Here is a 12,844-nt window from a genome sequence, read left to right as displayed (position 1 = left end):
TTAACTTATGACCTTTTTCCTCAGCCTAAAGTGAAAAAAACTTGAAAATGCCTTCTTTCTTAGTTTTGAGGGTTTTGTATCACCCTGGTAGCAGGTGGTCTTTAACTGCTGAGAAGGAAAGGAAAGTAGATGGAAATGTGATTGACTAATATTTTCCTAAATTTTTTCCTCCCTCACAAAAATGAGCAGCTCCAAAGTGCTTGTCAGTGGCTTTGGTCAGCCTCTTTCATTGTGAGGAAATTGCATGTTGCTTTTTAAGGAAGCTTAACAACATTCATGAATCACTTTCCTGTATGTCACAGCTATGGGGTATAGAAACTTCTGGGTTTTGGTGGTTCTGCTAAAAAAGTAAAGACATAGGTGTATATAATATTTAACATCCAAACCAATTCCCACTGCCAGTAAAGTATCCATTGTTATCAGGGAGATTTTGTACTTTCCTTTAGAAAGGCAAGTTGCCAGCTTAGGCCTGCTTGTGCCAAGAGTTGCCAGATTCATGACTCCTCAGTGTTTGTTGCCTGAGGCGGGTGATCATGCTGAAATGCTGCATGACTTTCTTCTTCCACTTTGTTGATGAAAGTTATGTAGAAGATTGATGATCTCTGGGTATCCTTGACACCTGATGGTCTATGAAGGAACTGGGTCATGGAACAGGACTTAGAAATTGATAGAGCCTCACAAGGACCCAGCTAGTCAAACCTTAGTTGGTGACATAAAAGGAAAGAGAATACAGAGAAAATGAGACTCACAAGAATTATATTTTCTCCTTGCTTGCTGTTGGCTGGCACACAGGACGTTTCTGAGGGCCTTAATGACTGGTGTGCCCTTCAAAAGCTTTTCCTCTTTGTAATTGGCAAATAAGTGAGAAAGGATAGGACTAAAGACTGATTTTTTTTTTTTCCTATTTTGTGGTTGGTAAAACAGTCCACAGTCATATGAATTGTGACTGTCCTTCTTGCCTGCTCTGCTAGCTGATCTAGAGAGAAAAGATTATGGCACAGAAGCCAACACTGAGAAGCCTGGAGGTGCAACCAGACAGTAGGAGCCTGCTGCACCAAGAAAGCACAATCATATAACAGAATGGTGGCTCTGGTGATTTACTCACCGTCTATCTTACAAGACAGGGAAGACAGATGAAAGATCAAATGATGGGGGGAAGGAAAACAAACTGAAAAAAGGTAATATTTATTAGTCATTAGAATCATGATATTAGAGTCCTGTGGTTTTATTTGCATTCTCCTGTGTGGGTTGTCGCTGTCATAACCTCTGAAATTTCTCTGAGATCTCACAGATTTTTTTTTTTTTTAATTTAATGAAAATCAAAATTACTCATTTCCCTGATCATGTGGACTACAGTTCCTTTGTACAGGAATAGATTTGATTGGTTAACATTTAGGCCCTGCAGTCCTATATTTACCTAACAGCCCTCCTTTGTTAAAAGCAATGTGGGTTTTAGACTGTCTGCTCAAGCTGGCTGGGCTGGTCATATGAATTTTTCAACCTATGTGAACCCTTTGCAGAAAGTGAAGGCACATCAAGCACACAAAAACACAGAATATTTTTGTGAGGAGGACTTCCCTTTCACTCTAAGTATGCAACTCTGGTCCTCCTGTATTAAGCAAGCATGCCACAATTAAAGTAGAAAAGAATCTGAGCACATCTTGTTCCCATCTGCATGACCTTGGGTAGGTCCTTATTTATTGTGCATTAGCATGTAATGCTTTGTGTGTCAGTTTACCCTTTCAAATAATGAGTACAGTGTGCTTTTTGCAGTTCACTGCTGCTTGATCTTGAAGTTACTGAATAGGTTATATTACAATCTTGCATGCAAGCTACTACACAACTGGAAAACACTGGAAACCACAGAAGCAAACAGTAATTAGTGATATATCTTGCAATGCTATAGAAGCACAGACAATATTACAGATTGCCTGCTGATGAGTTTCCAAGCAAACTAGAATTGTTCTCTCTGATTCCAGGTGGGGGGCTAAATAGTTAATTTTCTTCCCTTAGTTCAGCAATTCCCCATACTCCAAATAGTTTGAGAGTCTCAAATTACATAACTGCTCTGAGGCTATTGAAAAGCAGCGAGATCTGACCCATCCTCTCCTTTAGCATGCTGTTAGAGGAAAAACAACTCTTTAAATTCATAGTAATAGAGTTTTGGAGACACATCTGAAGATATCTAAGGCTAAATATTATGTATGTATCTCTCTGTATACTCCTATTCAAGTCCAGGATCTAAATTAGAGACCAAATTGCCTTTCCCAATAAATATGAGTTGCATAGGCTTTTTATGTACACAGAATGAAGATTTACTATATTCTAACAAGTTGGGGACATTGGTGCCATCTCCTGTATTTGTCTTTCAGCTTAGTAAAATATGAAGCTCACTCTCACTGATCTTTTCTTTATTCATCCTTTCATCTCTTGGGTTCTCTTTTCTTCTGTATTAATTTGGTCCCACAAATGTTATGATTAATAAGGTGCTTCTGCATAGCTAGAAAACCCTTATAAAAAATCCAGTTGACACCATTTCACAGTTCTGGTCTGCCAGTGCCAATATACCTCTTGCATCCTTTTGCATTCTCCATGTAGTGATTCTCCTTCCATGCATGCCCTAAAATAGGTCATTGGTGTTTACATCAGCAGCAGTTTTAGCCATCACAGGCTTGTGCTGCCCGTTCTGCTGATCACAGGATCATTCCTTCTGAACTAACAGTCCATTGTCCACCCTGTCATTATCCTATAAAATAAGATCCTTATTAGGACTTATTTCACCATCAGTGTCTCTTATTTTCCCACTTCTTTCTACAGATCTTTATCTTTCACTACAAATGTTCCCTGATTTCCAAGCATCATTTATCTCAATCTGTCATTTTCATTGTGTCAGGCCCTAATCTTTCCTCCAGTATTCCTAGACAGGCTAGTCATAACCTCAGTGTTGTTCAGCCCCCTGCCCCTCTCAGCTTCCTTATGATTATCAGCAGAATTTGGACTTTTCCAGAGAAAGATGCTTGGCTCCAATAATGAGATGCTTTCCTGCCCATATACAGCTCATACAGCTGAGAGATTCAAGCCTTCAATTTCTAATTTGCTTTATTCTCTCTGCTGCTCACAGGCAGGTGCTGTTTGGGAAATCAATGAGAGCTCCACACATGAAGCAGCTGCAGGACTGAGCCTTTAATGAGTCTTTCCCATTTCTGATTTTTATAAGCCAGTTCTAGCAGCAATCTAAAATAAACTATACATATTGATAATGAAACTGATGCAAGTGAACATTACTAGCAAATGGGAGGATTTAGAAAAGGGAGGAAAAGACAAAGACAAGTACCTTTTACAAAATAATTGTCTACATTATCATGCTGTAATAATAATTTCTTCTCTATAACTCACCTTTGACCGACATACCACTGGCATTTAAAAGACTTCCCAATTACATTTGATATGTGATTTACAGCATGATCACATCTGAATTGGGCCCAGAGATTTCCCCTGGCCAGCTCAGAAAATGTCTGGGGTTGATGGTTGACTTGGCCCAACTCTGTTCCCATTGTGTCTTGATAGAAGATGATTTTAAGCTGGAGGAGTATAATTTTAAAATGAAATTACATGACAAAAATAGATTGTTTCAGGATTCAGTACCTTTTTTGAAGTTTCATGCTAGATTTGTGCTCACTTATAAGGGTGTAAATCAGCAGTAACTTCACTGCAGTACCAGAATAAGAGCAGTATTAGCTGTTTCACTAGAAACAGCTAATACTGCTCTTTCCTTTCCCAATGAATTTCCTTTATATATGGAGAAGAGTTATTTTCAAACTGCTAATATGCATTCAGGTGTGACTGCATGCCTCACCTGAGGGTTTTCTTTACCTTTTGTGTGATTTTTCAAGTGGAGCTATTCTTGACTCTGCCAAATTCTCCAAGTAGCACATAGCATAATGTATGTATGTAGAGTCTGTCTCCTGGGCAAGCTGAAGCGGTGGAAATTGCCTGGAGAAAATTGAAACCCTGATAATTGATTTTGTTAGCTCTTAAAGTTTCAAAAGACTTGAATCTTTCCAAGAATAAATCAAAAACTGTTCAGTAGCAGACCATGGGTATTCCCTCCAGATTCTTAGAGTGGTTTCCTTGCTACACTGCAGAAATTATATTCTTACTGATGTAGATTAAGAATTAAATTATTTGCTTAAAATAGTTAAATCTGCTGCCTGTTGGGGTTTTCTGTGTCAGCTAATTTGGCTGCATTATTAAGTGCCATTGGTAGTCAGGATCTTTAAGCTCTGGAAGAAAAAAACATGGCAAACATTAGGTATATGACAAACTCTTCAGGCCATAAAATCTTATTAGAAGGCAAATCACAACCTTCCAACCTTTTCGAGATTGATGTGGAGCTAGGAAATCTGTAGAAAATTGATACAGTGTGGAATGCAAATATATTATTCCCCTTCCCCTCCTTTTTTTCGTATTAACAGAGGACTAAACAGGAGAGAAATTATTCCCAAGAGACCACTATAGAAAATGCCCTATTGGTCCTGGTGTTCACAACGTTTCTATGCAAGTAAATTAAACCCAGTGGAGATTGGTCTTGGCTAACTTTTTATTGGAAAATCATAGAACTCTCCCTATACTGGTTTAGTTGGCGGTGCCAATGGCATAAAAGACTACCAGACTGAGCAGCCTTCTGACTTTTAGACCATTCTTCACATGTCACTGTGCTTCTGTGTCTCAAGAGCCATTATGAGGGCTCTTTCTAAATTCAAATTAAATGTTTTATGTTTATAGGCATTTCTAAATTTTTCATCAACACTATACTTTCATTATGTATTTTACATACCTGCTTGTTACTGTATATTATCATGTTATAAGTATATTAAATTATTATGTTATAACAAAAGTATATTATGGTCATATTTAAACAGAACAGATCATTGTTATTTCATAGAATCATAGAATCATAGAATCATAGAATGGTTTAGGTTGGAAGGGACCATCTAGTTCCAACCTCCCTGGCACAGGCAGGGACTCCTTCCACTAGACTAGGTTGCTGGAAACCCCATCCAGACTGGCCTTGAACACTTCCAGAAATGGGGCATTTACAGCTTCTCTGGGCAACCTGTTCCAATGCCTCACCAACCTCACAGTAAAGAATTTCTTCCTCATATCTTATCTAGATCTACCATCTCTCAGTTTGAAGTAATTGCCCCTTGTCCTATCATTATCTGTCCATGTAAAAAGTCACTCTTTCTCATTTATAAGCTCCCTATAAGTACTGGAAGGTTGCTATAAGGTTTCCCCAGATCGTCCCTTCTCCAAGCTGAACAACCCCAATTCTCTTAATATTTTTTCATATGAGAGGTCCTCCTACTTTTTGTGGCCCTGCTCTGGACTTGCTCCAACAGGTCCACACCTTTTTTGTGCTGAGCTGGGGAGGTGAGGTCTAACAAGGGCAGAATAGAGAAGAATCACCTTCCTTGACCTGCTGGCCATGCTGCTTTTGATGCAGCCCAGGATGTGTTTGGCCTTCTAAGGATGTTTATAAAATAACTGACTGAAATACTGGTATTACAGCAAGTGGTTCTGTCACTGCACACTATAATTTGAAAAACCTGTATCTGTCAAAAAATAAACCAAAAACTGTTCAGGAGGAAAGCCATGAAAAACTCATTCGAATTCTTAGAGAAGTTCCTGCACAAGAATAAAAAATGATACTCTCACCAATACAGAACTGGCACTGAAGTAGCAGACCATGGCAGTCCACTGACGTCTGCATCCCTGTGTGTGACAGGACTGTAAATGCTAGTCTCCAAATTTCCTTCTGCTGCTGGCTAGCAGGGTCATGGTGAAGAGCAGCTAGAAGTTGCAGAGGGGTGCAGACAGCCCTTTCCTTGCCAGTGCAGAAGGCAGGAGAACCTCTGCAGCCTCTTTGCCTTCTGCCAAAAGACTGGCCTGCAGGACAAATCAGTCTCTATGGCTTCCAGGGGATATTAGGGCTTCTGCAGAAACTAAGTGTTTGTTTAGGTGGTAGAACAACTAAGGCTTGCCATTGCTTGTGGTGAAAAATAAACCCTCAAAACTTTTTCAAGTAGTTTTATCCAACACAGTACTGCCTTCATTGTCGGCATTTTTTAAAGCCTTTGAGTATTTGAGAGAGAGACTCTAAACATGAACCATCAGTCTTTCACCTAAACTATCCTACGGAACACAGAAGGAACACACAAAACTCTCAAAAGCAATATTAGCACTGGAGGGAGTGAGGAGAGGAGGGAGCAGGTGAGAGGTGAATGTTGAAGCTGTGGAAAATGGCCTAGGCAAAGAAGGGAAAAGGTATGTCAGAGGTAGATAGGAAGGAAACCCAAAAGCTTCAATAACATTGACTTAATGATGAACTTGTCCTTCCATTTGGTAAGGCTGAACACGTTCTCTATTATATAGAGCAAATGACCAATACAGGTAGAAGTTTTTTCCTCCCCTGGGAAGTCTATCCTTCAACAGATTTATGCTGCTGATGATTATGTTTAATCCAGAAATAGACAGTTTGTTTATGATATTCCCCATGACCCCCGTGGAAATGCCACTGTGCAACAAAAATCACCATTGATATGCAATCCAGCTCATAGCTGAACACATCTGTAAAATAAACTCAGTTTTGTTCCTGCAAATTCTCAAGGAGTCATCTAGCTTTAATGTGAGGAAGGTACATTTCTCCTCTTTCTCATGTATTAGGGAATGATTTCTTTCTCTTCCCCAAAACAGGGACATGAAATGCCTAAAACATTGCAAAAGCTGAGACCTCACACACTGTGCAGACTCCACAGAAAGCACTTTCAGTCCACTCTCTCCTGAACTTGTCAGATGTAACCATCCTAGCATGCAGAATCCAAGTGCCAGTCAGTTGGTTGTCCTCAGCATGTAAATTGCCTGCATGGCAGTTTCAACACACTCCTCTAATTTTTTCTGAGTTTTTCTTTCCATTTCCAAGACAGTTATTTCAGTTCACAACCCAGAATCCAGCAGATCCCTTTTAATCTTCTGAAGCTACACCCACATACTCCCCACAAACTAAGTAATACTGATTTTATCTGTGTTTTTCTATTTCCTGACTCTACCACAAACTGCTTTATTTACTTCATATTTAGGAACAGCTCAGAATGTGTGGCTTTGTACTACTTGTAGCTGATTTTTATAATGATGGCCCCAACTAATTTCCCGTTATCAGTGCACTCTGATGTCTCAGGGACATGACCAAGTTCCCAGTGCCCAGTGAATCCCATAATTTCATTTGACCCATGATAAGGGTTCCCATACATGCTGTTGCAATGAAGAGCTGACACTCGTTTTTGTCATAGCTTTAACCCCAGTGAAAGAGAGCAAAGCTGAACCTGTCTTGCCTTGTGTTTGCCAAGGAGTGAGACTATGCCAGAGTGAGTTTCTACAACTCAGCTGTTACTTAGCTCCTTGGTACTCAGTTGTGCATTTTGATCTCAGAGCTGACTTTATTTCAAAAGAAAAATGAACAGGGACTGGAACAGGAAAATTCTTCAGTCAAATCAGCAGGAGCACAAAGAGTCCATACAAACATTCTTATTTTCATTGGTATTCTGATCTCTCACACTGCCCTGTCACAAACATCCCCAGAGTTTTATCTTCTCTCAAAATATATCCAGCCAGTTTCCAACCCTCTCCAAAATATTTTCTACAGAAGCCCCTGACCTTGCAAGCTCATGCCTTTTCTTTGCCCCTAAATCAGTGACTTCCTCAGGAATTCTACCAAGCCACCACCAGTGTCTGCAGAAAATTGGAAGAACCGATTTTCCCTGAAGCCATAACACCTATGCATACCCAGATTGTAGGAGCTGCCTTTTCAAAGTAGAGAAATAAGACTAATGAGAAACCACCTCAAACATGAACTTTTTGCCCCACCATCTCCACAAACATAGCAAGACTTTAGTCCTCTCCAGTAAAAGTCTGAGATGCTGCTAACATACAGACTATTTCTGAGCTGGTAGTTCTTGATACTGAGCTGCCCAGTACTGCTTTCTCTGACATCCCCTGTAAATCAGGCACAAAGCATTTCTGGTTCTTCTGTTGCCATGGATCAGTCTGAAGCTTACTCCAAATCATTATAGTTTTGCCACCCTTTGTTCTGAGCCTCTTTGTTTTTAAGTGGAGACCAAGTCCCATTTCTCTTCTCACAGCCCTGGCTGCCACTTCAGTACCAGCCTATCATTTCTCCATTGTTAATGCATATCTGTGCATTAAACTGACCTACATCTCCTTCTAGGGAGTGGGTAGCAGATGGTGCTTCGGTGATATGGCATCTCAAGATGGTGCTTGAGTGGCTTGTGGGTCACAGAAGTGGGGAATGCTGGTTGCTGCATAAGCAGCATGCAGCTGTGTTCCCTGGTGAGCATTCTGCTTGTTTGTATCAACAACTTTGGGCCAACATGATCCAGCACAGTCACATGCAGAAAGTGGGTCAGGCAGGTTATCTTGGCTACAATATTTGTTTGGGAGCTGCTGGGACTGGGAGCAGCTACACCACTAACCTCTTTTAGCATCACTGCCTTAATGGAAAAGTTGATCAATTCAACAGAGGAGCACCATGGTGGCTGGCACTGGAGCACTTGTCCTGTCAGAAGAGGTTGGATGTTCAGCCTGGAAAAGGGACAGCTTTGGAGGAGATTATCAAGAAGATAGAGACAATCTTTATAGGACTGTATAGCAGGAAGACAAGAGGTAACAGGCACAAGCCAGAACAAGGGAAGTTAAGGCTAGGTAGAAAGAGAAACTTTTTCAGTGCCATGACAGTCAAGCCAGATAACAGGCTTCCCAGGGACGTCATGCAGTCTCCATCCACAGAGGTTTTAAAGAGCAATTTAAAGCCCTGAGAAACCTAGTCTGAGATCACAGCTGAACTTCTTTCAAGCAAGAGCTTAAACTAAAGATGTCTTGTGGTTTCTTCCAGCCAGTGAGTCTATGATTAAGAATCAGTCTGTTTTTTAAAAAAAACTGCCCAAATCCCAGGCTGCAAAGGGCAGTCACAGCTGGGAGTTCACATTATGGAAATCCATCCCAGTCTTTGTGGTAGACACAGAAAAATTCAACCAAGTTGGACCAATCCATTGTCAATACAAATTTCACACAGCACAACGCCTCAAGTCATTGAGGGGTTAAGACTTAAATTTGAAGGGTAGCAGCTGTGTAAGTATTCTTCCTTTCTTTTTGAGCCCTCTTTCTGAGGGCCCAAGTCTCTAACCTCTCGTGCTATCTCTGTCAGAGCAGGGAATAGCCAACATAGCTGGCTCGTGCTGCCAGCCAGCAGGCAGCTTCCCCGCACCTATCAGAGACAGTCCCTGCACAGTGCACACTCAGCCCCTGCACTGTTTGCTCCTCCTGTGTCACTCTGTCCTTCCCGCCTCACTCCGTCTTCCTCTCTTTCCTCAGTGCCAGGAGTACAGAACCTGTTGCTGGAGTGCCCTTGTCTGAGTTTCTGCCTGGCTTTTTTCCTCTGCTCAGATCTTCTCTTTGCTGCGGTAAGTCTGATGAACAGCTTCCTTGCTGTCACTGCTTGGTGACATGGCACAAGGGCTTTAATGCAAGTACTTCCCTTTGGGAGTGTCAACATGCATTTTATAGGAACAGCCCTAGGAAAGTCTGGGCACCATGTGACATCTGAGGAAAACGGGGGGGTATCCAAGGCTGCTAGTTAAAGAAGAAGAAATTCTTGTCTCAAGAGTGATCAGAGAAATTACTTTGGTGGCACCTGTATTGAATTGAGATTGGGGGCCATGAGTGGTCTGCTACAACAGTGGTCAAGGTTCAGGTGCCACGTGAAAGGTGAGGCAGGAGGCTTCAGAAAGCCTCCAAGTCTGGTTCTGAGCCTGTATGGAAAACTGCCACAAAACCTCCAAACTTTTGTTCAGTTTTGTACTAGGAAATGGCACATAAACCATAAAGCTATTCAAATGCAGTGGGTAGCTGATACAGCTGGTTTTATCTCTGCTTTCTAAAGTAACACATAGGGCACTGTCTATCTAGACTGTAAAAAGGTACTTGTATTTTTCTGGAGGGTGATCAGAGCTACAGTAGCAGGAGCAATTCCAGAGTTTAATGTTTGCTGCTTTGAGGTATCACTGTAGATCAATCTGGTGTTATATAAAGATAAAAAAATCATAATTTATCAGCATGTGTTTGCTGCTGCAAATATACGTAAAGCTTTGTTTTAGAGAAATGTGTGTGTATGTGAACTTTGAGCATAAAATGCTAAATACCATCACCCACTTTAGAAGAGCTTAAAATAGCTCCTGGCTGCAGAGCAGGTGCCATGTGTCCTTCTGCTGAATATAGGGGGATGCAAAAGCTAAATATAGACCAGTTTGTAAACCCTCTAGAAGTTAAAGCTGCAAGAAGAAAATCAGGAAGCAAATCCCATAAGAAGGAAGGGGAAGCACACTGTTTATAAAAGATAAACAAAACTCTGTGACAGTCTTCAAGGCAGCCTGTAAGACAAGCTAAGAAGAAGATGTTTAATTTGTGTTTTGGTCATGCCAGGAGGGTGCCTGGGCAGAAATGCCAGCTCCCACCAGTGAGAGGTGGGCTGGCACACCCCAGCACAGGAGCAGTTTTCCCAGCAGCAGTGGGATGGCTATTTCAGCTCTGCTAAGTCAGTCATTGGGCCTTGCCTACTGACCTTTTACTTTGGAAATACAAAGCACAGTGAAGGCAAATTGTCTGTAAATGTGAAATATTGAGGGATATAATTGCAGACAAACAAACTCAGCATGAAACCAGACTGATATGAGGCATGCATCTCTTGCTTTGCCTCTGGATGCAGCTGTGGCTAGGCTGTGTGCTCAGCTATGCTGAAAGCTCCATTTCTGTCCTGAGTCTTCCCAAGTTCTTAACAGATGAAGGAGAAGGGAGAAGAGTCTTCCTCACAGTGGGGAGGCAGCAGCACTCTCTAGCTCTTGGGGGTGTTCCCCACTGAAGGAGAGGAGAACCACAGTGACTATTTGTAGGCAGCAACCACAAGTGTCAAGTTTCCATCCAAAACACCAGAGCCAAGAAAGGTGCTGATCTCACAGCTGTGGAACAGGTCCAGGATTTGGGAATGCAGAAAAAAAAAGAGTAAACAAGATGCAATGCTCAGACTCAGTCAGAGTAGCCAGTCCTCCCCCTTTCCACAAAACAAGATAAGGCTGTGTTGGAAATTCAGTGCCTGGAGGCAACAGTAATGCTAGTAGGAGTTGCAAAACTGAAAAAGTGGCCAGTCTAAAATTGGGCAAGTCTGAAAAACCAAGGAATTCCTCTTCTGGACTCTGTCACCTAATTTTTAGGCATTACTGTGTTTAAGATAGAGTATAATGTAAACACTTTGGGTCTTGCTGAAATTGGCACCAAAAGTCTTTTATGGCCTGATAAGGGAGAATTCCTTGTGTACATCAAGGTTAAGCAGGCTGGGGTACAAGGGAGAACTGGGGCCAACTGCAGTAAAAACTCCCAGCATCAAAGGCTGTAAGTAGGCAACTCCCAGATGCTGTGACTCCCTCAACATAAACTGCAGCACTGTGAAAGCTGTTGTGCAAAACAAGGTACAGAAGTCTTCACAGGCATTGTGTTTGTGCTGGACAGCAGTTATCAGACTGGTTTAGTCTGAGGAAGAGCAAAATGAAACATTAGGATATTTATTGTGTGTGTAAATACAACTGCTGGTACGACCCAGTGGGTGGGCACCTTTGGGTTAGAAGTTCATTGCCGTGTATTTCTGGGGTTCCTGCCTGCTCACCATTCTGGGCTGGTGGATGGAAACTCAGCAGTTGTGAATTGCCATGGTTTCAGACTGATTATAGCTAATCCCTTTCTAGCCAGGAATGTATGTTAGGGAAGATTTCCTGCAAGGCCAGCTTGTAAGCATCTTGTGTCCTTGATTCTAATAATCCAGTTTCTCTTTCACTCACCCATGTTTTTCTATTGTTACTGAGACACATCATGGACAGATCAATTGCCACAGTGTATTTAAAGCCTACAGTATTTGGAGACATGCTTTGTGATTCACATAAGAGGAAACCTTTAGCCAGAGAGTGCTACAACATGAGTGATGAAGTTGGGAGGCAGCCAAGGGGAGAGTCGGAGTACAGAGAGAACATCGGCTTGAGCCTTCGTACAAAGAGGGAGAGATAGAAAAGAAATTAATATTTGGAAATAGAGCATTTTGCAGTCCTGCTCTCCCTCTGTGATGAACATATAACAAAAATAGCTGTTTTGAAATGGGATATATAAATATAACAAATATAATAAAACTTTCTGAGTTTTATTCTGCCTAAACAAGAGCTGGTAGTCCTGGACTTTCTAGCTGATTGATTGCCAACTGCCAATTAGCTCAAATTAATGATTGCAACAGTAAACACTAGCCTGAACATGTCAGAGATAAACACATATTTTGTGGAGTGTCTAGTTTAGCCTTTACAATATTCTTACTGACCTTGAATTAGTTGGCAGTCAATTAACTCTAGTTTAAAAAGATCACAAACAGGAGGCTAACATTTGTGCTATCTGGAATTATTTACTTAAATTGCACATATAGGGTCTAATTTTTCAACGTCAATTAAATTCGATATGACATCAAATCAGATCACTATAATTTTACAGTAATTTTGCACTGATATAGTGACTATGGCACAAGGAGTGAGGAAAGAATGGGACATGACTGTGTGACAGATTTGTGAGACCAGGTCCAGATGCATTCCTAAACCAATTCTGCTGGCAAGTTGTATCTATGGGTGCACTGCAGGGGCATGGATTTACAGCTAACAGCTTTCAAGCACTTCCTGAGCCCACTCAA

This window comes from Ammospiza caudacuta, chromosome 3 (genome assembly GCF_027887145.1).
Source record: "Ammospiza caudacuta isolate bAmmCau1 chromosome 3, bAmmCau1.pri, whole genome shotgun sequence".
Lineage (NCBI taxonomy): Eukaryota > Metazoa > Chordata > Aves > Passeriformes > Passerellidae > Ammospiza > Ammospiza caudacuta.
This window is presented reverse-complemented; position numbering follows the sequence as displayed.